Raw genomic sequence first — 9,549 nt, 5'->3', positions numbered from 1 at the left:
CAATAAAGCTTATCTCTAACTAAAATCTTAGCTCCTCTAAAATCTCAAAAATTCCTTAAAGTTTATGTCTCATCCTTGCCCTCCCCAATGGACAATAAAATCCTCCTGCTCCATCCCAGAGCTCAGCTGCGTCACCCACCAGGAATGCTGGGCTGAGCTGCAGATGGAAACATCTTTTCCCACCTTTCCCCACCTTTCCCCACCTTTCCCCAGCTTTCCCCTCGGTGCTCTCACAGGAGCTGTTCCAAAGCACCGCTGAGATCTGCTCGGTATCCATGGCCGTGTGTGGATCTCTGTTTCCATGGCGATGGAGCACAGGAGCTGCTCAGGTCTCCCTCATCCACACTGAAAATCCAACACCCAATTCCCCACGTGCGAACAACACGATGTGGACTCGCTGCTCTTCCTAAAGTAAAAAGGGAAATTTATATTTGGACTCGAACATTTATAGATTTCCAAAAGTGGCAGTGGGTTGGAGGGTGACAGTGCCACCTCTCCAATGACACTGGACAAACCAACAGTCCATTAAATTTCTCTTCCTCCATAAAAGAATATAAAACAATAAGTTATTTACACAAAGTGTGTGAAAAAATTGGTTACAAGAATGGAAACATCAGAAGGCTTAGAAAATCCTAAAAAATCAAGACAACACCCACAGATCACCTGTGGTGATCCATGGAGGAAACCATGGGATGCATCCATGAAAAATCCCTCTGGCAGCACCTCATGAGGAATTCTGGGCTGTGCCAGCACAGAGAACAATTCCCCAGCCCTGGTGGCAGGAATTCCTGTGAGGAATAGGGAACAAAGGAAATCCAAGGTGTTTTCCAGTGTTAGTCCTGTGGAACCAGAATGATCCCACTGCCATGGACAGACCAGGAGCTGGAAAATCCAGAGGTGCCCTACACAGCCAGGAAAGGAGGCCAGGGAGGCAGGAGGCTCCAGAGCTGGAATATTATTTGGGAGAGAATTTAATTTTAAAAAGAATATTAGTTGGGAGAGAATGTTTCCAAAATATTCCCCTTTTGTCCTTAGCTCCAGAATCCCCCAGTTCTGGTTTGGCTCCCACATCCATGGGAGAGCCCAGTGGGAGCTCTGCACCCACCAGGAGAGCTCTGGAGTCAGGAGATGGTGAAATGGGAATATTATCAAACCCTTCCACTGGAAACACTGCCGGGAGCTGAAGTCATTCCCAACTTCCAAAATCCTGCAATAGAAATTTTTCCACAATAAAATCTGAATTGTCATCCTCTTACCCTGCCATGATTCCCATCCCAGCTGACAGGGCCTCATCACCCCTCTCCTAAAACTTTACCATCCCAAACTCCTGTTTGGGTGCCTCTTTTCCGTGGGGATTTTGGGATTCCAGGGGCTGGGAATTGTGAGGGATGAGGGGATCCCAGCCCAGGGCTGCCCACGGTCCCTCCCAGCTCCGTTTGCTTTTAAAGCCCTCAAACAGCAGCACCTGATCCCCACGGATCTGGGAGGGCCCCAGCTGAGGAAAAACTGCCTTATCCCAGGAATTCTGAAATGTTCCTGCTCCCATGGGGTATTCTGGATGGGACCTGCCCCGTCCTGAAGATTCCAGAGCATCATTCCAAATAAAAGAGACCACAAGGAATGACTTCAGGTTGTCATTCCTCCCCAGAGTGATCTTTAGCTGAATATCTGAAATATTTACGCTGCTTTACCTGAGACATTCCTGCCAAATCCTGAAAATCTGATGGAAGATCCTGCTTCCAGCAGGAGACAATGCTTGGGAAAGGTGTTTTGGGATTATTTTTTTTTAAATTAGTCATTTCCAGCAGCACAAACCTCCTGGGTTTTATTCCCCTTCCCCACTCCATTCAGGAGTGGCTGTGTTTCTGCACAACACTTCCCACACAGCCCTGCTCCTGGCAGAGCTGGGATGCTGCACTGCATTCCAGGCTTTTTCCAGGATATTTTGGAAGTGGAGGCTGCATGAGCACGGAGGAGAATTTCCAGCACTTGCTAAATCATGCACTAAAAAAAGATTAATCCAGCCCAAAGTCACCTTTTGGAATTATATCCTTGGAATTTCAACCAGAGGAATGGACATTCACATAGAATCTGCTCCCAAAGGAGGAAGAAATGAGGGAACAGTCCTGTGTTACCCTGGGAGCTCCAATTCCCATGGAATTGTGATCCAATTCCCATTGGAATGCAGCCCTTGCTGGGAATGGGGCAGGAATTCTGTCAAGGATGGTTCTCCAAATAACCCATGGGATAATAAACCTTAAATAATGACAAATATATAAAAAATTTAAGATTTCACCAAAGAAGCGCCTGGGTTCTGTCTTCAGAGAGAGGAAAACTCCAACAGGAGGGAGGTCAATCTGCATGGGGCTGATGCTCCTAGATAAATACATTTGTGTTTATTTTCCACCCAGCTCTGGTTATTTGACCCATTTTTGGGTCAAAAGCAATTTGAATATTCCCATTCTTCCACGTAAATTAAACATCAGTTCAATCTACAAAACTCAAAATATTTTTCCTCCTTTCCCCTCCCTCTTAGGGCAAAACAGCGCCCAATTTGTGCATTTGAGCCGTTCCCAAGTGCTCCTTCCCTATCCCTCACTTTCTCCCCCTCCTGCCGTTAATTTTCCGAGCGTTTGTGCAATGGAGCCCTGGAGAAGCGGCTGCAGCAGAGCCCGGGTCCCGTTTCTATAGAGACGGAGCTGCTGCATCCCGGAGAGCCTCGGGAAAGCGGGGACAGGAGCAGGACAGCGGCAGCGCCACCGAAAGGTCCTGCGGGCGCCACGGCTCCATTGTTCCGCCATTAAACCCGCTGGGGAATTGCAATCCACGGCGATCTGGGGCTTGGAGCCGCTCTAATGAGGGAATGAGGGTTTGGAAAGGGGAATTGCTGCTGGACCCCCACTTCTCCCAGCACCGTGTCCCAGCTTCCCCCTCCTCCTGCTTCCCTGGCCCCTGTCCCAGGTTTTCTGTCCTGCTGTTCCCTCCATCCCCTATCCCAGGTTTTCCCTTCTGCTGTTCCCTCCATCCCCTATCCCAGGTTCTCCTTTCTGCTGTTCCCTCTATCCCAAATCCCCCTTCAGGCCCTGCCAGGGGCTCTGAGCTCTGCCTGGAGCCTTCCCTTCTCCAGGGGAACATTCCCAGCTCTCCCAGGCTATTCCACAGCAATCCCATGGCAAGCTGCAGCAGACACTCCAAGCCCGGGATGGGGCCGCAGCTTTTCCACCCAAAATCCCTGCAATTCTCTCCCAGGGCATGCGGGAGGAAAGTTCTGGAGCTGCAGGGTTATTCCCAGCCCTGCCGTTCCTGGGGAAAGGAGCGGAGCCGGTCCCGGAGCTCCCGTCCGGTTGCCATGGAAACAACCTTGCCTGGAAAGGGCATCCCTGCATCCCGGAGCGGCTGCGGCTCCCGGAGCATTGCGGAGGCTTGGAGAGCCCTGCTCCCACCGCCCGGCCCGGCACAGCAGCATTGCCAACCCCTGCCCGAAAACCTCCCTCTAAATCCTCTGCTGGCACCCCTCGTGCCTCTGTCCCTTCCCATGTTCCCAAATCCCCCAAATCCCTCCCAGAGCAGGGCTGGCAGTGCCTCTGTCCCTTCCCATGTTCCCAAATCCCACCAGAGCAGGGCTGGCAGTGCCTCTGTCCCTTCCCATGTTCCCAAATCCCCACCAGAGCAGGGCTGGCAGTGCCTCTGTCCCTTCCCATGTTCCCAAATCCCTCCCAGCCGGCTCCATCTGGCACAGGTGGGAATGTTTAATTAAGGAGCTGTTTTTAGCCCGTCCTCACACCTTGGAGCAGGTGGGCAGGGATGGGCACCTGCCCCAGGACCCTGCAGGACAGGCTGGATTCCATGGATTCCTGCTGGAAAAGGGCAGGAAATGGTTGCACTCAGCATCCCCAGGCTCCTCATGGTCCACACGTAAATCCCACCAGCAGCAAAGTGGGAATTTGCTGGGATGGGCAGGAAATGTTCCCAAAATCCAATCTCCAATACTCCAAAATCCACCCTGGGCCAGCCTGAGGCCGTTCCCTCTCCTCCTGTCCCTGTTCCCTGGAGCAGATCCCAAATCCCCCTGGCTGAGCCCTCCTGGCAAAGAATTCCAGATTTTTGGAGGACATAACCTCCTTTTTATCCCAATTTCCCTCTCTTTCCCCATTTCTGAGGTACTTGAGAGGTTCAGACTTCAGAACACCTGATCCCAGAGATTCCCCTCTAACGTAGAACCCTCCCTTTTAATTTTTAATTCATATGGAATTTAGGGGTTTTCCCCCATGGTTTCTTTCATATTTCAATATTCAATTCCATTTATCAGCAAACCTACAGTTTATTTGTAAAAGCCAATCTCTTTTTCCATTCATCAATCAGTGGAATCCTTCCCATTGTTTCTTTTCTCTCCCAGTGCTGGTTTTACCCACCAGCAGCCCCACAGCTGGTTTGGAAAGACAAATCCACCATTCCTCTCCATATTACCTCATGCCATTGCTCCCTGGGTGTTTATGCAGAGATGTATAAAAATGTCACCTTAAAGTTCTGTCTATTTCTGAGGCCAGTGTATTTTTAAACCAAGGTTTTAAAGGGAGTGACATTAAATAAGGTGGGAAGGGCTGTCAGAAACAGAGGCAAAGCTCCAGCCTTGCCCTGCTCCCATTGCTCAGCCCTGGATGGATCCATTTGTTCTGCTCTGCCCTTTCCAGGCTGTTGTGAGGAACAGGGAGCTGCCCTTGGAACTGGGATTCACTGGAATCCCCTGCCTGGATCACAGGACATCCCCTGAGAACCTCACTGCTGAGAGCAATGGGGCATTTGTCTTTCCAAACCAGCTGTGGGGCTGCTGGCGGGTAAAAGCAGCACTGGGAGAGAAAAGAAACAATGGGAAGGATTCCACTGATTGACGAATGGAAAAAGAGTTTTGCTTTTACAAATAAACTTTAGGTTGGCTGATAAATGAAATTGGACATTGAAAGATGAAAAAAACAATGGGGAAAAACCTCTAAATTCCATAAGAATTAAAAATGAAAAGGGAGGGTTGTACATTAGAGAGAAATATTTGCCAACAGGTGTACTGGGGAGTCTGAGCTTCTCAAATACTTCACCCAATGGGAAAAGAGAGAAGGGCAATGCAGCTGGGAAATTGGGACAAAAAGGAGGCTGTGTCCTCCAAAAATTGGAGAGACCAATGGCCTATGGCCTCTGCCTTTATTGGAACAGAGTTCCAGGACTCCTCTGTGTCCCTTTTGGACACAAACCTCTGGTGTTTGTCATTAATTTTCCCAGCACTGGGGACATCTGGAAGTCATTACTGGAAGAGCCCTGGGTGCCACCACTGCTGCTCCCCAGAGAGCCCCTGATTTGTCCAGCAAAGTTCCTCCTCCCAGGGATCATCCCTCAATCTCTGGGATCACTGGGGCAAGGTGTTAAAAAACAAACCAGGATGCAGAAAAACACTCAGCAGCCCTGAAATGAAAGTGCCTTCATTCAGCAAAGAAAGGGATTATTATTAGAAGCTCATTTCTTATTTATAAGCAGCAGCAAATGTTAATAAGGGGAAAGTCAGCAGTTGCCTAATGAAACCCAGAGCAGCTGGGTCAAAGCACAGAGTGCAAGGGAAAATAAAACTCCAGCAGCTCCTGAGCAGCAGGGATTTCAGATTGGGCTTGGAACGAGGAGGAGGCAAAGCTGCAGAGCTCAGAAGGGTGAGATGGCCACCCCAGGGAGGGCTGGGATCAGCCCTGACACCACCAAATTCCAGAATCCCTCAGGCTGGAAAAGCCCTCCAGGATCACCAAACCCATCCTGTGCCTCATCCAGAGTCATCAAACCCATCCTGTGCCCTCTCCAGGGTCTCCAAATCCTTCCAGTACCCACTCCAGGGTCACCCAACCCATCCTGTGCCCCCTCCAGGACCATCAAACCCATCCTGTGCCCCCTCCCCAGCCCAGAGCACTGAGTGACTCCATTCCCAAACTCCACTCTCAGTTTTTTCCTGGTTTTCTATTTCCAGTTGTCAAAACTTTTAGGGAAATGTGTTTTTAGGAATTACCAAATCTAAAGGTTATTTTTTCCCCCCCTCAAACCACGAATACCTGGATCAGCTGAGGAGGCTGGGCAGGGGCTGCAGAATCCCTGAGGATTCTCCATCTGGAAAGGGCTCAGCCTGGAGAAAAAGAGGATCCAGAAGGGAAAAGCTCTGCATCAAAGCCTTCCCCAAACTCCCCTCACTTCTTTTTTCCCTCACATTTTCTCCCACTTTTTGATTTTCCCCTCATGGCAGGAGACACCCTGAAGGGAACCCAGCTGGGGAAGAGGCTGGAGAATTCCTGAGGGAGCTGGGAAGGGCTTGGCCTAGAGAAAAAGAGGATCCAGGAGGGAAAAGCTCTGCATCAAAGCCTTCCTCAGACTCCCCTCATTTCTTCCCCCCTTCATGTTTTCTCCCACTTTTTGATTTTTCCCTCACAGCAAGGGAGACCCTGAGGGGCTGGAGCAGAACAGGGAAGGAAACGGAGGTGGAAAGGGCCTGGAGAATCCCTGAGGGAGCCGGGCAGGGGCTCAGGCTGGGGCAGGGGCTCAGCCCAGCACTGAGGTCACCCCCAGAGTGTCCCCAGAGCCCCCCAGGGCAGGAGCAGGGATGGGGAGAGGCCTCTGCCCTCAGAGCTGATTTCTACCAAGGCAGATTTTCCCTGTTTTTGCAGGGCTGGCAATTATCTGCTTGACCACGAAATTACAGGCTGTTAGGAATCATTTCATTCATCTGATAATTACAAGATTAACCAAAGCTCTCTATCTAGCAAGAGTTCATCTCGCACATGGGGTGGGCTGGAGCTCATTAGCTGGAACTGGCTGGTGTTAATTTAAAGGATAATAGCCCTGTGCACCCTGAAAAACCCCCAATTTCCTCTCCAGCACCCATTACCTGTGTTTTTCCATGGCAAAGTGGCTCTGCCTGGGGTAAATAGCAGTTCAGGGTTTGAGCTGAGCTCTGTGCAGCCCCTGCAGGCTGTTGGGAGCCTCAAAACACAAACCCTACAGGGGGAAAGGACAGAAATCCTATAATGGGGAAGGAAACAGAAACCCTAAATGGGGAAGGGCACACACAAACTCTAAAGGGGGAAGGCACAGAGTGGAACGCTGTGGATTCCCATGGTGATGGAGGAGGAGGAGGAGGAGGGCTGTGCTCTGTGTTTTCCAAGCCTGCAGAGTGTCCAGAGCACTCCTGTCCCCACTGGCAGGGCCCTGCAGCCCCATCAGCCCCTGCTCCCTCCCATTCCTTCCAGGTGAACCCAAAGCAAGCAGGATGGGGCTCAGCAGGGCAGGGAACACCTGGGGACACCAGCAGAGCCTCAGGAGCTCTGGGAGGCTGCCCTGGAGCATCCCTGCAGGCCAGGATGGGATTGTGATGGGCAGGAGGATCCAAACCCAGTCCCAGAGCCAGCACCCAGCTGGGGATGCAGCTGCAGCAGCTCTGAGCATCCCACGGGATCAGAATTATTTGGGTTCTCAGCCCAGCCTGCTCACTGGAGCTCCCACTTGCACCTGGGACTGGCAGCAGATATTCCAGAGAATCTGTTTTGGCTTGGAATGGTTCCATGTACTACAAAATAATGAGGTTGGGCACTTTTTAGGGGCTGTGCATGTGCAGAGTTGTGACGGTGTTCACAGGGGTCCCAGGATGAGGGAAGAGATGAGGATCTGACTCCATGTTTCAGAAGGCTGATTGATTATTTTATGATATATATAACATTAAAACAATACTAAAAGAATAGAAGAAAGGATTCCATCAGAAGGCTGGCTAAGAATAGAAAAGGAATGATAACAAAGGCTTGTAACTGACCGAGACAGTCTGGACAGTTGGGCTGTGACTGACCATTAATTAGAAACAACCACATGAGACCAATCCCAGATGCACCTGTTGCATCCCACAGCAGCAGATAACCATTGTTTACGTTTTGTTCCTGAGGCCTTTCAGCTTCTCAGGAGGAAAAAAATCCTAAAGAAAGGATTTTTCATAAAAGATGTCTGACACAGAGTGAGCCATTTCTCACCACAGGTTGGGGGATTAGCAGGGCCAGGCACATTTATCTGGTCCCAGAGGCTGGGAATGCTCAAGGGTTTGATTTATTCCCCCTTTGCCTGGCTGTCCCTGTCTCTCCAGAGGTGCTGAAGCCCTGTCCCCAGGCAGGGTGGCTGCTCCAGGAGCACATTGCATCCCGAGGGGTGGGAAGGGACAGAGCTGAGCTCAGGTTCCCAAACCCTCCCCGGCAGCCCTGCCCGGCTCTCCCCAGGCTGCGGGGCCGGCAGGGACAGCCCGGGGCAGGGGGACAGCCCCCAGGAGCTGCGGCTGCACTGGGACCACCCTGAGCCACCACAGCCCAGCTCCAGCCGCACCCCGGGCTCACAAAGCGCTGCCCAAAACAGCAGTGACACATACCTGCACCCCACAGGGACCCCACAGATATCCACACATCCTTGCACCCCATGGGCACCCCACAAATACCCCACACACCCACCTGCACCCCACAGATACCCCACACACCCACCTGCATCCCAGGCCAGCAGCAGGGACAATTCCCAGAGGGCGTCGGGACCATCCCAAACTCCCCTTCCACGGCAGCTCCAGCTGGATCTCCTAATGAGGAGCAGGGTGCCCCTAATTAGCACTGCAGCTAATTAGCACATGAGCTGTAACCCTTTCCTGGCCTTGCAGGAGGAGCTTGGGTATTGGGGTACACAAAGCAGAGAGTGCTTGGAGATCATAAGAGATTTGATAAACAAAGTGCCTTGGCAAGAGCAAGCAGAACTTGGAGGATTAAATCAGGATTGCAAGAAGATTCAATCACACAGATTTACCTGAAAAAGAAAATTGCATCAAACTCTGCAAGCAAGAGATGTTGTAAAATGCATAAGTTTGTTTATGTGATTTTTAACCCAATCATTACTGGCCTTCCTAGAATGCTGCATAAGCATTTGTATCCCACAATAAATTGGGATTCTTTGACCATTTCAGTGAGTTCTGGTCTCTCTCTCCATCACCAACCCTTGGGGTGGTTCCCTCACTGCAGCTCTGCCCCCTCTTCCCCCAGGCAGGTTTTGCACTGAAATCCCAAATGATTTCCCTGGCCCTGCTCTCCCTGTGTCCCCAGAGCAGCTGGGTGTGCCAGCCCAGGGAAGGTGCCAGGAGCCTGGCACACACACAGCCCACATCCCACATCCCACCCCGGGGATGGAAACAGATCAGAATGGGGCTGGGAGGAGGGAGAGATGGGAGGAGATGGAGGGAGGAAGGAAGGAGGTTGAAGGAGGAAGGAAATGGAAGGAGATGAAAGGAGGAGAGAGGAGGAGATGCAAGGAGGAGAGAGATGGAAGGAGGAAAGAAGTGGAAGGAAGAAGGAGATGAAAGGAAGGAGATGGAAGGAGAAAGGAAGTGGAAGGAGGAGGAAGGAGATGGAGGGAGATGGAAGGAGAAGGGAGACAAAAGGAGGAGGGAGATGCTCAGTGGAAGGAGATGGAAGAAGGAAGGAGATGCTCGATGCTCTCTGGCAGATGGTGGGCAGGGCC

The 9,549-nt window shown here is 51.2% G+C and overlaps 1 long non-coding RNA gene across 2 annotated transcripts; it reads right to left on the bottom strand.

Annotated features, from left to right (window-relative positions):
* Window positions 1–242: 242 nt before the first annotated feature.
* LOC135450245 (uncharacterized) lies at window positions 243–9,321 on the bottom strand. Of its 2 annotated transcripts, XR_010440981.1 has the most exons (6): window positions 8,532–9,321; window positions 6,081–6,151; window positions 3,785–3,857; window positions 2,297–2,376; window positions 1,106–1,207; window positions 243–406 (listed from the first exon to the last, which is right to left on the bottom strand). It is a non-coding gene; the product is annotated as an uncharacterized LOC135450245 (long non-coding RNA). The 2 variants fall into 2 exon arrangements; XR_010440980.1 differs by lacking the exon at window positions 3,785–3,857.
* Between the last annotated feature and the right edge of the window lie 228 nt (window positions 9,322–9,549).

Source organism: Zonotrichia leucophrys, chromosome 7, assembly GCF_028769735.1.
Source record: "Zonotrichia leucophrys gambelii isolate GWCS_2022_RI chromosome 7, RI_Zleu_2.0, whole genome shotgun sequence".
NCBI classification, from domain to species: Eukaryota; Metazoa; Chordata; class Aves; order Passeriformes; family Passerellidae; genus Zonotrichia; species Zonotrichia leucophrys.
Note: the sequence above shows the minus strand (reverse complement) of the source record. Positions and strands in the feature narration are given on the sequence as shown.